The 23,616-nt window shown below is 33.2% G+C and overlaps 1 long non-coding RNA gene across 1 annotated transcript; it reads right to left on the bottom strand.

The window, feature by feature from the left end:
* Positions 1-20,010: 20,010 nt before the first annotated feature.
* On the bottom strand, positions 20,011-23,616 carry LOC149778583 (uncharacterized). Its single transcript, XR_016415359.1, has 4 exons — positions 22,636-23,616; positions 21,744-21,842; positions 21,125-21,355; positions 20,011-20,745 (listed from the first exon to the last, which is right to left on the bottom strand). It is a non-coding gene; the product is annotated as an uncharacterized LOC149778583 (long non-coding RNA).

Genomic DNA, 23,616 nt, shown 5'->3' with positions numbered 1-23,616 from the left:
CCACACGTTTCCTGTTGAACAAAAATTCAAGTAAGAAATAAATATGCATGTATTTATAAATCATACTTAGGTTTCATATTCTCTGTTGCAACTGTGTGTGAAAAAATGTGATAAATTCCATTTTGTAAATTTTAAATGTAGGCATTTCATCAAAATCGAACAATGTAAATTTGTGAATCGTCAAACACACTAAGGAAAAGACATAGCAGAACAAAAACAACAACATAAGAGGGGAGAAACAAACACATATTAACATTTGTGCATCGTAAGACATACACACATCACGCAGACAGTCAATACAATAGTTGGGGTACTTATTTTATATTCAAAATAATACTAGTACAGAATATTTAAAAAGAAACAAACACTGCCTTGTTCTAGTGGTTAACTTGAATGTTGAAGTGATGTGGTGCTGGTTTCACATCAAGACAATAAAGACTATATATTGACTATATATATGGGATAACCTATTTGTGCGAGAGCATTTGTGTGTCTGTGTGTACACGTTCAATCTGATGCATTGTAAGAAATGTATTTTTCCATTCATAAGTGTTGTCTTGGGTGCTTAATATGGCAAAAAACAAAACAAAACAGAAATAAAACAACTATATAAAATAGTGATATATAGTGATAATGAAGGGTACCTTTTCTTCTCCCATCAATCCTGACCAAATTGTTATCAGTCCTACCAGTTCTTGACCTATATGGATTTAATCTCTGTGCAAAACAAAAAGAACATGCGACAAGTCTAAATGTAGAGAAAAAAAGATGATGTGGGTTTTTCTCATATAACAAGAGATGATGCCTAGGTCATTATATTTTGGGGGAAATCAATAACATTTCATGATGATATTCGTTTACTCTTCTATTGAAAGAAGACCTATTTGATACACTAGGCTTCTATGAATGTTATAGGGCTTATGTGTATGGAAACACACTTTATGAATCATAACGTTTAATTAAAATTTAGCGGATATTATATTTTTACACATTAGCTATAGGACATTAGCAAGTTACGGAAAGGCAAAACTATAAATTAGTCGGTGTCAATAGTTTCATTGTTTTTCGCATAGCATTTAATTCAGTTTAGTGGCTGTTGAATCCACTAAACTTAATTAAATTGATTAAATGGGACAGTTGCATAAAATTAAGTTAAAATTCAATTTTAAAATTTTCGTGGCATCAACAACTCAGGATGACAGACAGAAAGACGAAACACCGTGATGACAATTATGTAGCTCATGGAATTAAACAGTGCAAAAAGGAGACGTTTGTTGAAATTATATACCACTGTTCTACTAAACAAGCGTCTGTGTTCCTCCGATACTGATGAAGATGATGTCTGACTCGCAGATGAACCAGTTGCAGAGGATGTAAGCGATGATGAGGTTGAGGAAATCTGGTTCGCGACCCTCCTCAAGATAGATATGGCATCATCAAGGTTTGTACTCATGTCTGAATTAAGAACAAAATTGGTAATAGTTATGGAACGCCATAAACAGTAGTTGCGTGCAAGCTGCTTGTATGAATCGTTTTCTGTTCTGTAATTTCAATGAATTGGTTGTCACAATGAGGAATACGTGTGTGTGTGTGTGTGTGTGTGTGTGTGTGTATGCATGTGTGTATGAATGTATGTATGTTTAAATTTGCATTGTTTGCTTGCTAGTTTTGTTGTAAAATTTTTATTTCACTTTATACTATTGTCATGTAATATTGTATGTTGGACTTAACCCTGTAAAAATTCAAGTTCATTTTATATTCGACTTTAATTACTGATTTTATTTTAAAGACTGTGAACAAGTAATATATGGCTAAAATATTCTCTTTGTGTATGGGGTTGATATTAAAATCACTATCAATAGAAGTAGACATGTTTATTTGGGTCTGGGTCTAGTTTATTGGAAATTCCCCATAAATTGCCAGGTTTTCCTGTTGTTTGCTACATTTTGTATTATAATTTTAGAAATAGTTATACATAATTACAACTAAGATTTTATTTTGTAAACATTAGAAACCTTCTGTAAGGGTTTGTATGACAAAAAGCTAATTGTGACCGGAGGTCAAGTAGTGGACTATATAATATTGTCACTGGAAAAATTATTCATTTGTGATTTAAAATCTTAGCAGAATTATTCTGTATTATTGTTGTGACCAGTAGTTCATATGAGCTGGAATTTTAGTTATTCCAATTATTTCTTCCCTGGAAATACAAACGTGCTCTGATAACATTCTTGGAAATAGAGACTTGGATTTATAGTGAAATACAAAAAAAGGATATAATCTCGGATTGTATTATTGTAATCCAACGAAAGACTTGACAAAACAACACTTTACATGCCATCGCAGGCTCATCAACCCTTTCAGCGTTGGATTTAATTTGGATTTCCACTATAGTTTATTCATACCTCTTATCATCGGAACTTTTGTCTGCAATTCCATGATTATTTTGGGATTTAATTCGCAATACCATAATTTATTTCCCTTTATTTTCACTTTGTAATCAAGGGAAATAAAATCTTTGTTGACTTTTTCACAGTCTGTTGCTTCTCACACTTTTCTATTACATATTTAAAACGACAGAGTCGTAATAATGAATGTATGTATGTATGTATGTATGTATGTATGTATGTGTGTGTGTGTGTGTGTGTGTGTGTGTGTGTGTGTGTGCGCGCGCGCGTGCGTGCGTGCGTGCGCGTGCGTGCGTATATGTGTGTGTGTGTGTGTGTAGCGTCATGTCTATCAACTCGGATAGTAAATACGTAGAATAGTGTAGAAAAAGTGTCAAAAACGGAGTGCTCATGGCTAGAAACGTGAGGTCTTGGAAGTGGGGAATCTGTAGGTAACTGAGTTACTGTAGTGAACAAAATGGCATCGACTGTATGTGTGTGTGTGTGTGTGTCTGTGTGTGTGTGTGTGTGTGTGTGTGTAGCGTCGTGTCTATCAAATCGGATAGTAAATACGTAGAGTAGTGTAGAAAAAGTGTCAAAAACGAAGTACACATGGCTAGAAACGTGAGGTCTTGGAAGTGGGGAATCTGTAGGTAACTCTGAGTTACTGTAGTGAACAAAATGGCATCGACTTTTCGACGATTGAGGAGACCAGTATATAAATGCTTTACATTATGAATAAAGCTCCTGAAGACAGTTACACAAAGGTACATATGAACTATCTTGTGTAAATGCTGTCTAACCCTAAGGCATAATGTAATGATGCGGACAAGTTGTAGCGTTGTCTGATACAATGCACAGAGTAAAGGCATCGGCGACTTTTGATTTGTTTTACTAAGATTCTTCCTATAAAACATGTTAGTCGGGTCTTGATGCTGAAATTATGCATAATTAGACGTGGACACGAAGGATTTAAACTTTATAAGAAAGATTGTTGGTCAACTGCATACAGTAAATCGCATACATAAGAAAGTCGGGAATATTATCCTTCAGTTAGTAATGAAAGTTTAATTCCTAGCCCTGTTAATTATATTTTTCTTATTTATTAAATTATGGCAAATTGTTCCTTGTAAACAAGTTGGTATTGAAAGAAATCAACACACTCTACATGTATGTATGTATGTATGTATGTATGTATGTATGTATGTACAACACATATACAAATAATGACAAGAATGCTGAATAAAGACAGATGATCCTTACAAAACTAGTTTGACTTTATCGTGCAACATCATTACTTAATGGATACTGCCCTGCTGAATTACTACTGATCGGAAGAAAATTACTTTTTCTTGGGGGGGGGGGGCACCAGACAGATGCCCCCCCCCACTTAACCAAAGAGGAAATTGTTTATGTGTTTGTGTTTCCCCCCATAGATGTGTTGTATCTGTTATTGTTTTTGAAGGAATTTAAACTTTAAAGTCAAAGTTTGAATTTAGAAATTTTGATCAGGGTATTTCTAAAATGGCCCTAGTGTATCTATAAGGTTGTACGTCCGAATAAGGTTTCTGTCCCCTTTTCCGGATTTCCTCCCTTAGTTCTTTTTAAGTGATATTTGCTACAGATCCCCTATGTCCCATGAGTGCTATATGTTGGTGCTATTTATTTTGTTTGTTATATTTGTTTACGTGTTGGGACTTAGCTCTAAATCAACTTTATAACCCAGTTGTTCTATTTCTCCCTTGATGGGATTTTTGTTTTGTTTTTGAATTTTGTCGAGAATGCGGTGTGTTACTCTATAAGTTTAAAACCTTAGTGGTTTGGGTGTGTGTTATATATACCGCTCTCGTATGTCAGAGATAAGTAACTGTGCTCGAGATCGGGTCCATACTTTATTTATTTGGTGTATTTCTCTCATCTCGAGCAGGTTATCTTGTATACATTTATTAGCCAAAATTTCCGAGACATTTTTGATGAAAGTGTGGAAGGAAGCAAAGCAAGGTAGAAGAATAGTAAGTATTTAAAATTAGCATAGGAATTTTTTTTTTTATTATTTTTTTATAGAAAGGAAAGAGTGTTCTGGCAGGAGAGCGTCCATTAGTCTTTCCCAATTTTTATTATTTGTCCACATGATCTCATTGTGTCCACTATGTAATCCGTCACTGTATATAAAGTCTTTTTGTCAAAATTCCCGTCCAAGTATAGCAGATTTTGTGTCTTATATGTAGTTGTCTTTCTAATCTCGTCGATTACTTTTTGTCTTTTAGTTTGTCTTTGTTCACACTGAAGTATTGTATGTGTCTTACTGTAGTTATATTTTTTATACAGTGGGCATTTAGGCGATACTCTGGTCATACGCCTGTATTTTTAAAGATCCTAACTTAATCCAATTCCCCCATGCTAGTTTCCAATTTACGTATCTATTTTCCAACTCTACTTGGCTCATTACTTTTTCTGTTGCATTTTCCCTAATCCACCCGTATGTTTTTTCCTTTCATGTCTCTATATTTAATTAAAACTTCCCAAATTTCTCTCAATTTTCGCGGTGTTTCTAAAAGTCTACTTAATTTATTATTTGTATATATATCCTTTCTGTGTCTCATGAGCAAGCCAAACCAACATATGTATATGGCTTCCCATGCCATATCGGGAACTGCTTTTAAAATTTTAAATCTATTTATAAAATTACTAGCTACTTTGCCACCGGCACCAGAAAACTTGCACCAGAAAATGGCAAGATTTAAAGAAATTGAAGAAATCGGAAAACTATAGACATTTAATGCTCATGTCTGCCACAGTATCAGAGCTTGTCCGAGTGATTTTTTAAAAACCCTGATACTTGACTCTTGATGAAAGCAAATCAGCATCTATCAAGCAAACTTGATATTTCACACGTTTGGGAAGACTGTGAAACCCACATGAGAGACAGAACCAGGTCAAGTTTCATTTTAAATGTTAACATACGCAGAATTTGAGATGTAGCGTTAGCCTAATTCTAATTAGCTTTAAATATCACTCAACAGTTCTTGACAAAGAAATTAATCAGACATTCTACACTGGACTAGAACTGATTTACATCAACAGCTGGTTGATGTTATGCCCTCACAGGGTTTAAGATCAATGAGAAAAATAGTTTGAGAGCAATCGTGTTTCCGCAGCTTTTTACTGGTGTCTTGTAATTAATAAATAATTAGTATGCGTTTAATACAATTACGTCATATAGATTAAACTTATTAGTTCATATTATCATAAGGAAGCAAATATCCAGTAATGCACTGTTATCCTTTTCACCATCCAGGTTAGTATGCAGAATAAAAGCCGTCTTTTGCCAACGGAGTCTAGTTCACCCTTCATTGATAAATGGTGCTCACCTGGAATATTCTGTTTCATGTATAACTACGAACTAGTAATTGATAGCAGCCTATAACAAATCATAATTCCCCACCACATACTTTACCTCTTTCACACTGTACCTTACCTTCCCAGTTAATAATCGCCCTCATATTCTATATCCCATGGTTCATTCAATGATTCTACATTGCATTTATCTGGTAAATCACTAGACTCCATTAAAAATAAACTTCAAATCGACCTCAGCAATATATCAGTTTGGTGTCATCAAAATAAAATGCATATTAACATCTCTAAAACGAAATGTATGACAATTGGAAAAAGGCAGCGTCTATCTACTAACATGGATTTACTTCTAACTCAAAATGGCTTAGACGTATCTATTGTCAAAAATCAGAAACTTCTTCGTATCTACATTGATCAACACCTCAGCTGGAATGCGCATATCGATCACCTATGTGCAATGGTAGTCAAAAGAAGAACTGTTAAAATTGCTTTCGAAATTTCTAGCTCCACAATCACTTGAAATTTATTTTTCGAGTTATATACTACCACTGATAGATTACGGCTGTACCATATGGAGAAACACATCAAATTATAATCTGTCCAGAATTGATAGACTCCAGAAAAGGGCAGCCCAAATAATACTGAAACTTTCTGTTATGACTCCCTCAAATGTTTTGTTTTCACGTATGAAATGGATACCTATACAAAAACGTATTCTTTATTTTAAAGGAATCATGACATACAAGTCTTTCAACGGTCTTTCTCCAGATGATGTCTCTAACATAATTGAACTAAGATCATCGAATACTGAGCGTAATCTCCGATCGACGACTAAAACGATCTCCAGATTCCTCGGTCGAAAACCAAGCATTACAAAAGCTCATTTTTGTATCAGCACCTACTGTATGGAATTCCTTATCAATGAGGATATGTAATTCAACTTCCCTTGCTTCTTTTAAAATATCATTAACGAAATTTTTTCTAGACCAGCTCGAATGACATACTAAAAGCTCTGAATAGAAAACTTTATAATCATATCCATGATTGATATACCCAGATCTTATTCGATATATATATATATATATATATATATATATATATATATATATATATATATATATATATATATAAAGTAAGACTTATGCTGAAATGTATGTACCTGTGTATTGTGTGTATTGAATATTGTTCATACTTGTATGTTTCCCAGTAACTATTTTTATACAATTCCATTTCGGGCTTAGAAAGAAGAAAGTTATAATTTGGCATAGAGCGTAGTATCGATAGACCAGAAACTGTATTGACATTATATGTCCTTTAACTGAACATATTGTTTATATAGTTTGGCGTCGAATCATTAGGAACTAAGTCTTTATACTGTGAACAAATTTCTTTTAGAAAAATTACCACGTATGATTTTGTCACTCATATGTATACGTAATATTAATTTCATGTCATACGCTATCATTATTCTCATCTCGTTCTAAGCCATACTTGCTGTACAACATATTGATTGGAATGCATCTATCGCTCTCCTTTTCATAATATATTTTCTCAGTGCGCGCCTGCGCATGTGATACTGCTGACATATATACATATTTTATTGAATAAAATCTATGAGAAAAGTTATAGACCGCTACTGGAGTTATTCTTCAATAACAAAACATTACAATCACCATCACTATTTAGCACCACTTAGACCAATAACTGGTGGCGCCTCCAGTCATGTCAGAAAAATGCGGAGAAGTGCTTGTAGGTGTGTACAGTACCACAATAAAACAATATAAAGAGAATAAATTAAAGACACCAGCAGCACAAATATCATATTCAATAATAATAATAATAATAATAATAAGAAGAAGAAGAAGAAGAAGAAGAAAAATTTACTTGACATAATAAATCTGTTGATGGTGCACGAAGTTAGATTTTCTTAAACTTTACGGTTTCGCTTGTTTCTGTTACTTAGTTTAACACCATAAAGTTGTAACACTTCATGCAGACCCAAACTTAAAGTATCAAGAGATGCTAAGTGTTGATACACATTCCATGTTGATTTCTTTGATATATTTGGAGATGTAAACAGTTTGTCTTTCTAAGGGCTTATCACATACCACTTTACAAATATGGAAGTCCTTGTAGTGTTGAAACATATATCGAAAGAAAGACAGCAATGGAATCAATTTATTTTCTTCTTTCTGAATTATCCCAGGATCATGTCTCTATGATTCTTGTAAAATATTTTCTGTTTTCACAATTTTTCAGGGAACCTTACAAAACCATATATTACCATGAAGGTTCCATCTTCATTTTTATAAAAACAAATGTAGACGCACCAGAAATAATGTGCAGATGGAAACTGGAATGGAATTATAAAACTACCTGACATTAATAATTAATTCAAACTAGATATTCTTATAAAATACAAAGTTATTATTTTGATACTAGGTTTTATATATATTGGAATATAAAAGACTAAAACTTGGGCTTATGAAAATAGATGAAATGTGGACAGAAATAGAAGCTACAAAAGAATAACTATTTAATTATGCAAATTGATAAAACTTGTTGCACGAATGTTGCATGCACAAGCTTCGTGTAAATTTTAATCATAAACATTTATAAACTTCCATGTTAATATCTTTTCAAAACCTTTATTTTAATTTAATTTTTATTATTATTTTAAATTATTTATTTTGATTTAATATTTTAATATTTTAATAGCCATAGTTTCTTCAGTGTTACTTCAAATATGCATATAGCCATATATTATTACCGTTTACTGGTAGTACATTTAAAATATAGCCAAAAACAATGTCATGCCTAAAGTACATCCTCCTTTATAGTGACCAGTATATCAGAAATAAAGCAACATATACACCGAGTTTCTTGATATGTGGAAGCCTGTAAACTGACAGGATTATACAATTTTGGAGAGAACGCTGTTATTGGTTGATCTTAAAATTAGTTAGTTCTGAAAAGTTATAAGCTACCATGACAATAAATAAATAAATAAATAAATAAATAAATAAATCTACTTATTCTTCTTCCTATTATTATTATTATTATAAGAAGAAGAAGAAGAACAACAACAACAACAACAAGAAGAAAAGCAAGAACAAGAAGAAAACGAATTATCTAAACTGATATATTGGTATGGTGATGACAACAGTGATGATAATGCTGCTAATGGTAACGATGATGAGCTGGAGGTTGCTTAGTTTTTGCTTCAACATTATTTTAACCCGATTGTATATATCATTTTTAACCTGATTGTATATATTTGTGATCATCTAAAAAAAATGTTCTGCTAAAACACTTTTGGGAACCGATGAAAACTGGACTTAAATATTTGATGAAGAGGTACAGTGCTTTTGTGGAATTGGTTTTTATATTTGTGTGTCTGTGACACAATTACACAAACGTGTCAATTTTTTTCTCTCACTTCCACAGATTATCATTTCATCAGCTGAGGGTGATTTACCCTAGCTACCTTATGTTTCATCGTCTCGGAATACACAACGATGTTATTTTATAATGTCCTACTTTAATTCTAAGTTTTAATCTCTTCTGACTAAAATGGACTATTTTAGTAATAAACTAATATCACTCATTCGTTTTATCTGATATTAAGTGGCATAACAAGGAGATCAAACCTGGGGTGGGGTGGGGGTGGGGGTGGGCTCAACTGAACTATAGGGCTTGACTTATATTTGGAAGCATACGTTGATTTTAGGTCTAATATGATGTCAGGATAAGGAAGTAGATAATATAAACTTGCATGCAATAGTGTTGTAAAGGAGGGTTTGGGGTACGGACGGAGTGTTTGCTCCGTACGCTAGTGGCATTGGGGCACCAAAACCATGGATGGGTGCCAGAGGTGTTGTGGCGCCAAAAAACCCTTGGGCTATCATCGTCGTCCCGACGCCATTTACCTTTAGGACGCCAATGCTTGCATGCAAAGTTAGAATGTATTTATGCTTTAAAACAAACATTGCTCTTGTGGCAGTGACAATTTGTTACTTTTGACATGACATATAATTATTATTATTATTATTAATTTTGATATTTTGTTCTTGTTGGCACTGCCAATGACATCAAAGTAGAAAAGTGATAAAATATGCCTCGTTTCTGTAAAACAAGATGTCGAGAGTTCGAAACTCGCTGTGGCATCCCAATTTTTTTTTGCAAATACCTTTTTTAGCATTTCTCTCAAATTCGCTTATCCCAATTTTACTTTTTCAAATTTTTTATCTTGAAAATGAATGGCTTTTTTATATTGATACCCACATTTATCTTTCTATGTGTCAGGCTGCCAAACAAGAGGTCGCAATTTTTTAAACACCTTTTTGTATTTTTTAATTCAATTTTTTAAAAATTTGCTTATCCCATTATTTTTATTTTTTTGTTTACTTTTTGAGATTTTTTTAAATGTTGAAACAGGCAATTGAGCTAAGTACAAATACATACCAAATAGACACTACTTAAATCGATGGATATCAGGTAAAATCTAGCATTGGTCCAGCAGTCAGCAGAAAACAGAAAGTACAAGCTTCGACCGTTCTATTGGAGAGAGAGAGAGAGAGAGAGAGAGAACGTCTTTACCCTAATGGCTACGTGGTATCACTTACAAATCGCTGATGCTGTTTTTTTATTTTTAAATTCTGATAGAATCCATGGCCTTTCCTTGTTATTTTCATACATCATTTGCTAAATTGTGGGCTTATTCAAACATAATCTATGCTTCTTCTTCGCCATAAAACACTCCAAAGGAGGTAACTGTTTTTTGTTCACGTATTATTCTTTCATAATATATGACTAAGTTCCCCCCTCCAATTTTCAATACGTTTGGAAAGGAGAGTGGCGTGTTTGAAGTACACTAAGAGTCGTTAATAAGGATTCTAAGAAAAATGATATTCGATATCAAAGAGGAAATATAAAAGAAGAAGAAAAAGCACTAATATGTCGCTGCAAACTGGATTCAATAGCGGAAAAAGAATTGATAACATATCGACCTTTGACGAATAATGCGTATGCACGTAGGGCCGGTAATGTAAAATATACCAAAATTGACGGGAAACATATTTTTGGCTTAGTGTGTAAGGTCATTAAACATGGTAATTAATAATGATCAAATAAAATCAAGATATAATCTCTTTAGTTGATAGATCTCGCTTTGTTGAAGCCTAAGAAATTCGCGCAGTACAGGGCAGAACTTGAAAAAAAAATAACCGCACATTCATTAATGTGGATAAAATCACTTTATGCTGATTGGAAAACACTGTTCTTGTTTATAAAATACGAAAAGAAACATTTACCTTTGCTTTGCTGTCCAACTGTCGTCTGCAAAAATCTCAGCCGAATGCTGTAAACTCGCCCGTCGATTATGTTTCGGCGTGCTGACATCATACGTCATAGATAACAGCGCCCCCCTGTGTTTGTTTGGATTTACGCTAGCTGATTTACACTTTGATCAGACCGTTTACATTCCATACATTTCATTTAATACCACATCATTTGGAATATGAGCTGATCATTCCAATCTGTTCTTCAGACCATTTCAACTAATGTCAGATCATTTGGAATCTGAATACATCATTTCATTTTTTGGGTTAAATCATTTAATTCTAGACTACATAATTTCATTTAATACTACGTCATTTGGAAGCAGATTTCATCAATACGTTTTGTTCTTTAAATCATTTAATTTAATACCACATCAATTGGAATCTGAATTCATCATTTCATTTGTTGAGTTAAATCATTTCATTTCATACTACGTAATTTCATTTAATAATATGTCATTTGGAAGCAGATTTCATCAATCCGTTTTGTTCTTTAAATCATTTTATTTAATACCAGATCATTTGGAATTAAAATTCATGATTTCATTTGTTGAGTTAAATCATTTCATTTTAGACTACATCATTTTATTCAATAGCACGTCATTTGGAAGCATATATCATCATTCCGTTTTGTTCTTTAAATCATTTTATTTAATACCAGATCATTTCATTTAACGCCACATCATTTGAAATCTGAATTTTTGGGGTTCAATCATTTCATTTCATGCTACATCATTTCATATCACACAACATCATTTGGAATCTGAATTCTTCATTCCGTTTGGTGGGTTAAATCATTTCATTTCACTCTACATCATTTCGTTTAATACTACGTCATTTGAAATCTAAATGCATCATTCGGTTTTGTTCGTTAAATCATTTCATGTGACAACACATTATTTGGAATCTGGATTGATCATTTCATTTGCTAGGTTAAATCATTTGATTTCATACTAGATCATTTGATTAATGTAATTTTGGCGGCGACGGCTGCCCATACGCCAATGCATCTGTTAGTACCAAGTCTTTGGTATTACTCGGCCGCGGATGAAACCCACGACTTCCCGCATTCGAGGCGGACTCTCTAACCACTAGGCCACAGGAGCGCTACAGAGAGAGAGAGAGAGAGAGGGAGAGAGAGAGAGAAGTGTATGGTTCGGCGCATATTATCGGGTAATTGTATACAAATTACAGTTCTATTTCAACACATGGAATACTGAAAAATCATCTTGATCCTTTTTCTCTGTGCTTATATATCGTATCTATAATGTTATGAGATAAGCTACGAAAGTTAATGCATTTACAAGATACATATTCGTGTGTGAGAGACTCTACTACAACACGAACTCAGCGCCTTGATTCTCTTAGACATCCAGAATGTGCGTTATCATGTATTATGAATTATTTTCAAGAGAAACAAATATACCTATTAATAAACGATTGGATTTGGGACACACACACACATGTACTATTTTTGTTGAATATATTTACGCTTGCAACTAACATTTGCACATTCGAATAAAGTTTCTTTATATTATACAATTTACAAAATGAAAAGGGATTGTCAAATGTAGGATTCGATCCCAACCCTAGATGACCAGACTGTAAACTGAACGAAACGCATTTTGTAATTTTGTAATTTCAATCATTTCGAGAAAGTTACAAATTAGTAGTAAACCATATATATATATATGCCATGTATAGCCTACCGTATGCTGAAAATTCGCGTTAAACCCTACAACAACAACAACAACAACATGTATGTACGTATGTATAAATAATATATTGTTTGCTTGGTAATATTAAAGATCTTATATTTATAATGTTATTGGCAGTTTCTCCTGATTTAATCTTGTTGACATATTTTGTTACACGAAGATTTAGCAACCAAAGCCTGCGTTTTGTGACTGCAGCTTTGATATGCACATAATGTGTGTTGTAATCAAATAAAGCACAGTCTTTCTATGCCTATTTTGTTCTCCCAAATAATGTCATCTTTTTTCGTCTTTTGCAAATACACAATGGAGCAATGCTCAGAAAGTAGTTAAAAAATTAAACGTTGACTGATTTTGAGTCTTTGTTGATATGTAATGCTGTTAAGAACAGTAACTGTAAAATTTTTAAAAAGAATCTCAAGTATGTATAAAACAGAACTCACAAAAAGGTTTATTCAGTACATTTAAAACGTGTGAAATAAATTTTCTGGTTCCAACTGACATGATCGATATCAATAGTTACATATGCATGTTTGCTCATGTATATATATATATATATATATATATATATATATATATATATATATAGACAGAGAGAGAGAGAGAGAGAGAGAGAGAAATTTAGTCAGACGGATGGAGAATAGATGGGCATCCTGTTTTTGATTCGTGGTAAATATAGGGCCATCGAGTAATTGGATTAAAATGAGAATATTGCAATGACATTCAAGATATAAACTTCTTTCGATAATGTACAATGAAATGTATGTACAACTACTTTTATAGTTATATTTCAAAGTTTTTGTGGTAAGAGAATAATTTAAATCGACGTGCTCTGTACAGTACTGCAAAAGCCCACAGGTACTCACTCTATTTCTTGCCCAGAATAATTTGTACTCCCTCGCGTCCCCACCACTCAATTTTATAAATGAAAAGCATCAGGGATATTTAAGAATGCTCAAAATTGAGTAATTTCATTAATCAATTTATAAATTATAACCAGACTGTCACCAGTGGACCCCAAAACACCCATCTTTCTGACGTTTCAAACAAAGCGGAAAAGAACTTCTCCAAGTTAATACTTTACATACACAAGGTTTTAAATAAGCTTTTTTTCTTTTTTTTAAATCTGCGACTAGAATATGGAATCTAGGTTCAAAACTCGGGGCCTGATCATAAAAAAGTACACACACACAAACGTACAGTCACTTGTCAGCTGAAGTTTGACCACAGCTTTATTCTTGGACATGTTTATTGGGTATTGTGCACACTGAGTAAATAGACACATAGACTTTGCTTTGGTGCCAATTCGAGGAAGGTAGGGGCCCTTTTTCAATTTTGGATCCCCACCCCACCCAACAATTGACCTGATCCAGCCCAAAAAAACTTCCATCAAATCACAACCTCTCATGTATTAATTTCTGATCCAAAGTTAGCACTATATTCTTATAAGTTTGATAAGTAATCATGAATATATTAGTTGTCAAATTATGAAATACATTTACATATTAAAATTCATTAGATAGACTTAAATCAGCTCACTTTCAAGCTCAATTCTAGAGCGACCTTTAAGAGGAAGAGGGAGGATGAGGCATGGAGCAAGAAGTTGAAAAACCAGATGGGGGGAGAGGAGGAAGACATGCTGTGCAGCCTAAAAACTGAGCTGACCAAGCTCTACACATAGTTCAGACAAGAATGAGGGTAATTGTTTATTTATATCTTGCAAAACAAGTATTGATAGATATTGAAAAATGTTTGGTACTAAGTAACTTGGCAAAGACTCTAATATCTATGTCAGTAGTGTTTTGCACAACTTAGAAAATGCATACTTGTATTAAAGGATTAGTTATTTTACCAAACAATGTATGTTTAAACTGCTTTACTTTTTGTTGCTACTCAACACCCCACCCCAATATGATTTGATAAAGGAAGACTATGCACAGATACCATAGAAAATACAGAGGCCACCTCATTTATATGGCCACCTTATATAATACCAAAATGGTAAAAGTATTATGGAAACAATCTCATGGAGTACCCCATTGCACGATGAAATACATATAATTGATATGAAACTAAATACAAAAGGTTTTAACATGGGTCACTTAAATGTACAAGGTATAGTGAAAAAAATAGAACAGATTAAGTTAATGTTGTCTTCCAAGGAAAATAATATGCATGTTTTAGGACTCACTGAAACCAAATTAAATGCTAGCCACAATGATAATCTATTTCACTGTCAAGGCTACAATAAACCATTATGCAGGGACAGAGAGACAGTGGGGGGTGGGGTTCTTGTATACATTACAAGATGTAAATGCAGAAAGGCGACCTGACTTGGGGTCACATGAAATTGAGAGTATTTGGGTGGAAATTTCTCAAAATAATGCAGAATCATTCCTAGTTGATTTCATTTATAGGTCACCTTCCTCCAAAGCAATTTGGAATGATAACTCTTTGAAACAAATAGAAAATGTTCATGCACAGGAGAAAGAAACATATATACTCAGCAGTGTAAATAAGGACCTACTCAATACTCCAATAAGGAGTAACTGGATGGAAGTTTTTGAATCATTAGGCCTAGTCCAGCTGGTAAATGAGTCCACAAGTGTAACAGAAATATCAAGCACTCTTATTGATCACATTTATACCAACCTACCAAACAATGTGGCTTATGTTAATGTACCAAATGTTGGTCTTAGTGACCACTATCCTACTTTTTTGACAAGAAAGGTTAAATGCAACATAAATAGGAACAATACACACAAAACTATCACTTACAGATCTTTCCAAAATTGAAGTAAATAACAATTTCAAGATGACCTATATAAAGTTCCATGGAATATTATCCAAAATTTGATGACATATGTGAAGCTCTAATTTTCTAAAAGTGTGGACTGATTTATGAATGTAGTCTCTAAGCATGCACCACTAAAAGTACATTGAGTAAAGTATGAAATCCAACCTAACTGATTTACTACTGAAATTCTAGATACTATGAAGACATGAGACCAATTGAAGGCTATGGGAAACCAATCACAATATCAAGTATGGGGAAATAACATAACAAGTATGATTGAAAAGGCTAAAAAAAACTTGTTATCAATCAATGCTTGAAAACACAAAGAGCAACACAAACTCCATTTGGAAAGTCTTCAGTGAATTCATTGGGGTAACACACAAAAATCAGACAAATAAAATTCACTTACTTCTGGTAAATGACACAAAAGTCACTGATGACACTGACATTGCAAATATTTTGAGTGAATTTTTTTCACTAACGTTACCACTGAGTTAAAAGAACCAGTGATAGAAAACAACTATAATGAACTGAAAAATCCCTAAGGAGGGATGTTTGTCTATCCAACAGGTATAAAAAAAACTGCTAAAAAATGTCTCAGTAAACTTGATATCAAGAAAGCTACAGGACTTGATCAGATTGGTCCACCACTCATTAAAACTTCTGCCTCAGCTATTTCAGATAGCATAACATTCATAATCAATTTAAATATTGCAACCTCATCTGTCCCCAAAATATGGAAAACTGCAAAAGTAATGCCTATGCACAAATCTGGTTCTAAGAATGATGCTGATAACTACCATCCAATTTCAATACAACCAAAACGTGTCAAAATTGATTGAAAAACGTGTCCATGACTCGTTCATGTCATATTTAACGAAACAGTTGCTGTTACACCCTATTCAATCAGGCTTTAGACAGAAACATTCATGTGAGACTGACTTGATCTCTCTAACTGATAAATGGCTTCAACCACTTGATCAAAGTTGAATAATAGGATCTCTATTTGTAGATTTCAGGAAAGTTTATGGGTTGGTGTACATGAAATTCTTTGAAGAAACTGAAAATGAACCAATGTGATGAAAGCACAATTAGATCTTTTACTTCAAATTTAAGTGAGAGAACACAAAATGTTTATATAAATAATGTTCTGTCGGAACCTGGAACAATTAGATATGGAGTACCACAAGGTTCAATTTTAGGTCCATTACTATTGATACTATTTATTGATGGCCTACCACTTTTTACTAAGGGACTCAATTTCATCTACAGATCTCTATGCAGATGACACAACATTGTCAGACATCCAAAACACAAAGCACAAACGATAAATTTATTTACAGGATGCCCTAAACAAACTGGACAACTGGTGCACATGCAATGGCATAGTGGTAAATACTGGAAGAACTAAAATATTACTTATCTCAACATGACAAAAAAGAACAAATCTTGGTAGTGATGAATTATGTCTGACATGGAAGGATACAAATTTGCAAATGGTTTGTCATGATAGACTACTTGGTGTTTTGGTAGATAATAACCTATCATGGACTGAACATGTCAGTAAAAAAGTTAATTCAAGTTTTTCAGTAGGATAAGATACAGAAAACTATTTTATAACAGCTACATACAACCCTATTTAGACTACTGTAACACAGTGTGGAGTAATTCAAATGATAAAATCATAGCAAAGCTGGCACATCTTAAAACAAGTGCATTCAGGCTATATCAATCCAGAAAGTAAGCAAGGAAAATTTTAGCTGGTAAGTTAAAATTATTACCTATTAAAGACTGAATCCAGTTGAGAAAAGCCAAAGTAATGTACATGATATCCAATAATAGTGCTCCTGAATATTTACAATCACTATTCAAGTATAGGCTACCTGGTAATACTCCACAACTGTGATCCATGTCTACCAAACAGTATAAAATTCCCAAACCAAATAAGGAATTATTCAAAAAATGTCTCCAGTACTCTGGAACTTTGCTCTGGAATAGTATTCCAGTTGACTTTAGAAATGCCAACTCTATTTCCTTCTTCCAAACCAATATATACAGCGGCTTCAGAGATACACTTAAAATAGATAAATTCATTTGTATGAGGGCCTAAAGGTAGATTAGCTAAAATCATTTCATATATAGGTATTAGTGATCAACGCTAGTGGCATACAAACATTCAATACTATTAAGGTCAACTTGCTCTTTTTTCAATTTAATTAATAAACCAACGTAAGCAATACATTTATTAGTTTTATTTTTTTTAAATACAAAATGGGAACAAAAAGTCTATGCAATCTTACTTTGGAGTTCAGCAATTAGACCTGACTAGATTGCATTTTTTTTAAAAAATTAGACATGTACAGAATTCATATAGCCATTTAAGTCTTGTGAAGTAAATACTACACTTTTATTCTTCTGTTTTAAATATAATGCATGCCTTAATGTGTATTTCTAAAGCCCCAAAATATGTTAAGATAATACTATATATGCAATATCATGATAAACATAAGGACTTAATAATCCTAAATTGTTTTATTTATCCAGAATTAAGACTAACATGAAGGCTTGCAAGAAACTTTTTTTTTTCTTCATATCTGATATAACATTTTTGGGTATGAATTTTATTTGCCCAGTCTGCTTGGCATTCAATGTTTCCACCTTTGAACTGGTGATTACTGCAAATGATTTCTGTATAACAAATTTACTCGATTCAATGGCAGTTTTGAAATTTCTTTAATTATTTCAATAACTTTTATATATTCCTATAGCGTGTTATGGCCAAAGCTTAAAATTTTTATGTACAAAATGTATATCACAAAAGGTATGAATAACTTGACAGGTATGTTGGCTACATTACAGAAAACCTCTTTCTGTATACAGGATATGTGCAGCACATGCCAATGAATGTACAACTTGCACTTTGTACCAATAAAATCAAAATACTGCATCAATTTACAAACAGAATTAAAACTTTGATAGTTACTATCACAATACAACATTTACAATGAATTCCATTTCCAAGGTGGACTCTCAAAGATTGATAATTGATGTACATACATGATTGTTGTAAATGTTATTTCTTTGCAACCACTGTGAAAGAATTTTAAAATTGTAAGCCGTCCAAAAACAGACATGCATACATATGCAAATGATAAGGACTTTGTTTTAATTTACAATTCTCATCGAGTAGATTCTTTTCATTACCTGATTTCAATGTGGGTACCTCACTATACTAAACAAATCTAAACTGCAATCAGCCATTCCTATTTGATCCCAATGCAGGAGTCTCTGACTTCTAGAAATGCTCCCCAAAAACTTTGAGCTGTCCATCTTAACATAAACTATCAGTTCTAGTTGCGATGGAACTCTCAGTGTTCATGTCAAAATAAAAACCATGTGCAGTTTTGATCCACGTGTATTTCACAGTGGAATTTGCTGATCGAAGATGAATAACATTTGAATAAGCGCATGCTCCTATTATTTCTTAAAATATATTGTTTTACATTTTAGAAATAGCATATTACAATTGGAATAATTTTTCAGATTTTTCAAGATCTAATCCTTGATGAGGCTGTACTTGCCTTGTCCAGGATGTACAGACACAATGTTCTTGTCCTCAATGATAAAGTTGACTTGATGAGTGCCAACAGTCATGCTACCTATAGGCAGTTCATACTATGGCAACATGGAAGGTTGGGGTCTGGACAGAGACATGTAATTCCCTCTTGCTGTTTCTGGCAGATACATGACAAATATCCAGATGGACAATACACTGGCTTCATTCCCTCTAGGCTTGCATGAACTTAAACACTTTCTTGCATGTATGAGCTTGTATATAAATGAATACAATTGATTTTATTCATTGTTTTCTTATAAATGCACATAATATTGCATCAAACAATAATGCTTTCAGATTTTTTTAACACCAGTCTATTTCTGCCTATAAACAATGTGGGCACGATCATAAATAATCAATATAAAAAGTTTTCAGCAACTGCAGATACAATATTATACATTATTTTAATTTCAACTACTGATATTTCAGGATATTGTATAAAGTGTAACCTGCCTTAGCTGACACCTCCATATATCAGACACTGTTTCATATTTTACATAACTAAAATCCAGAGATCTCCTTCACCACACCAAAACTAGAGTTGATGGTGGTTCTTGAGGTGCCAGGTTTCTATAAATTCTCCTGGGATCATCTTCCTTTAGTTCTCTTCTCCTCTGCATACCCTGCTTTCCCTCAAGTTGACAGATAAGGGTTTTCTTTACAAGCTCCCTGAAGTGGGGATGTTTTCTTTTCCTTGCAAGTGTAGACGGACCATCTACCGCTTTTTTTTTTTGTTGTAACTTCGATGCCTGTTTTAAAGAAAATTTTATTTTCTTAATATGTGTGACAAGCATCCCCATGCTAACCCATATTGACTTTTTACCCAATATTAGAGCCTCATGATCAGTTCCCAAGAAGGAGTTGTTGAGGGTTTGTTTTTGTTCTTATTTGTTCTATCCACAAAATACTATGTGAGACAGGATGCATTTTTGCCCATTCCTTCAGAAAGCAACATGTTTTCATGAACAGGTATTAGCTAGTAATCATTATGATGACAGCATCTACCCCAAACGTCCTGAGGACGTTCCATAAACCCCATGTATCCTTAATAAAGTGTGTCAGTCCCCTGGGAAAGTGCTATACATATCACTGGATCTAATTATTAGACTTGCATTGCTCAAATAAAAATAAATATCCACCAGAATGATAACAATACTAATTACAAAATCTGTATGCATGAAAATATTACGATTCCTTACCACAAATATAAATGTGTGCCGATTGTTGCAAAATGACTTGTATCTAATACAAAGTTTTCATGACTTGTACATGTGAATAACACTCCATTCGTCTGATCTCCAGGCAGGGATCATAATGCATAATCAATATATAAAATTATTTCTAATGTCCTGTAGTGAAACAAGCTTACACCATCTCCCCTTCTTTGTTTCTCATCACACCTCAGCCACTATGTATATTGTGATCCAAAGCAGCTAGCTCATTCCTAATCCTGTATACAGGAGGGATGTATGAAAATCTCTTGGCACTGTACATCATGATCTGCTGATGAAAAACTTCAAGCTCAGCAGTGTTTCTGCAATTATCAAAAACATGTATCTTGTAACATGTGTTATTTGTAATCTGCTAACAGATTAATACAATTATTAAATAATCATTACTGTTGGTAATTTTTGCATACATAAAATCTTTACTAAAGTGTTTATTGATAGAGTCTCATGGAATTGTTTATACCTGATGCGCATGTATTATACTGAAATTACCAAAGACTTGAGAAGGAGAGTCACTATACATGTATCATGTGCACACATCTTATGAATTCTAACTTATTCAGATCTTCAAATGGTAAATATATACATTAATTTATTATTTAGTTGAGAATAAAAATATTTAAAGTGGCCTTCACATTTTTCTTTTAAATACCATGCAATTGTTGCAATCCTGAAATGGCATACCTGAAATTTAAGTAATACTCCACTGTTTAGGAACCTTTGGTCCAAGAGCACCTGTGCCAAGGTTTTCAGCACTCTGGCTTTCTTCTTGGGATCATTTTCATCAAGCCAAGGCTTTGTCAGCTCTTCATTCTCCAGGTAAGGTTCATGAAGACATTTATTAATGCCTTGGCCATGTGAGAGGATCTACTCATGTGTATTGGTGATGTGATTTAGGACACTCCTCAAGATACTCTGAAAGAATGCCACAATCAATACCTTTAGTGCCTAAAGCTGGTCTCTTTTGTCGTGGTGACCCCATATTGATAAGACAACTTGATTTATATCATAAAGTGAAAGCTACATTTTAGAACTGGCTAATAGTTAGCGTAGCAGGATTCAAATTTTCCTCAGATCATTGTTCCTTCAATATTCCACATTACTATGAATTTCAAATATATTTCTTTTAATAAACTACATACCTAGAAGATTTGGTGATGAATATATATGGATAAAAAATACATTCAAAGAAATCAGAAGATAAGGATTATGCACTGTAATTTTGATTTCATACAAAAGTGTACAATAGCAAATGTTTACATATGCATATGTTTTAAATAAAAGAACTGAAAACTCACAAAACAAATTGTCCATAGCTGCTAGCAGTCTTGCATGAAAACCAAAACTGGTTCATGTCTTGGGACCATTGCAATAAAGCCATATTATCCATTTGTTTGGCAACCTTGAAAAGTAGGTAGATAAAATAAAGTTAAAAATGCATGAAGAGCAATCATCAAAACAGTAACAGCTTTTCAATTCCAAAAGTTTTATAACAGTAAAGAGTGAAAACCAACAAGTCATTTAATTCCCAAGAATAAAAAATGAAATTTAAAAAGAACTTACAGATTGTAAATTAAATCCTAAATAAGTTATATCACCAGTCCTAATGAATAAAGTTCTAATGAACTGCCAGTGCTTTCCAAAAACAAACTTCAACTGTTATCTCAGTATTTTGTTTTTAAATTAGATATGTCTTATGTGCATTCATCATGAGCTAAGTGGATAGATGGGAAGAGGGTGTTAGCAAGAACTGCATGTGGGACATAGATACATGCATAAATGGGAAACGGCATAAAGAAAGCATATGAGGCATGTAGACACAATTTCAATATATAATCACTGGTCCTCTAAGTATTGAGTGGGAAAAAAAACCCAGCTGTGATTATTGGGTTAGCCAGCACAGTATACTGGAACCTTTTTGCATAACCAAAACAATGACAGTTCAAATTATGCCTTTCTCTATGCATCAAGTGGCACAGTTGAAATACCCAACCCCACTTCTGACAAAGCGAAATTCAAGTTTTTTTTTCGAACTCAAACTAAGAAAAGAATGAAGTGAGAACTAAACCTGCTGGCAGTTATAATAATGTCCTTTATCAGCATTGCATTTGTTACATCATTTATCAGCAGAATGACAATTGTAAGACAACCCCCATCCACACACAAAAAATCTGCAAGAAATTTGTCATTTTTACCTTCCTGATTCAATAGCAAATACTTCAGATACTGAAGGTGTCTTCATTCTCTCACTATGTTGCAAAAGCACTTGGCCAGGTGTTGATGTGAAGCATGAAAGTTTACAGGCCATCAGTTCTGTATGCTTGGGTTCATCTTTTGCTATATTCTTTGTAACTTAAAATATGAATTAAATATTCATTTGTATTATAAGTTATGCTTTAAATCTGTTTCTTTGTGCACTGTGTTAAACACTTAGAACTGAAATACTTCATTTAAGCAAGAATACATAATAATAGATCTTAAAAAAAATCCACATCAATAAAAGTAACTTGACTGCAGCTCAAAACTTTAACTGATAACAATCTGCCAGCCATATATTCTGGTAGCACTACAACATCCTTTCCTATCATGACTAGAGATCCTTTTGTAACTGTAGTCAATACAGTGCTTTATAATAGATTTACTAGTAGTTGAAAGATGTACAATAAAATCTTATTATTTGTTCCATCACGTTTACATGATAAGGTTTTTAAACTTTTATGCATTAATGTGCATGTCACATTAATCTAAGGGGCGTGTGGGGGGGATATATATGATATAAATAATGATAACGCTTGTAAATGTATCTAAGTTCCCTCGACGCATTTTTTAAAAAAAAAACCTGTCTCACGAAGATAATTGACAGGTGTACAAAATGACCTTTATGAGCACGCTGTTATAAAAAGTAAATAATATATTCCATCCCAACATACAATACATACAATGCAGTCACCGAGTAAAATATTGATCAGACGATCACATCTATTTTGGGCGTATCACAAAGCAAGTCCTTGTGCAAACATTGTATTAATAAAACAGTGTGCTTTCAAACATACAGTAGGAATAAGATATTGAAAAATGGAGAACACTTATACACAGACATCACAGTCACTTGATTCTTTGGAAACTAATGTGTATCACCATATAACACAGACATTGGCTTACCTGTCCAACAACAA

The sequence above is a fragment of the Sinohyriopsis cumingii genome, chromosome 17 (assembly GCF_028554795.1).
Source record: "Sinohyriopsis cumingii isolate HCF-2022 chromosome 17, ASM2855479v2, whole genome shotgun sequence".
In the NCBI taxonomy this organism is placed as follows: domain Eukaryota; kingdom Metazoa; phylum Mollusca; class Bivalvia; order Unionida; family Unionidae; genus Sinohyriopsis; species Sinohyriopsis cumingii.
The sequence above is the reverse complement of the archived record's forward strand: the minus strand, read 5'-3'. Positions and strand labels throughout refer to the sequence as shown.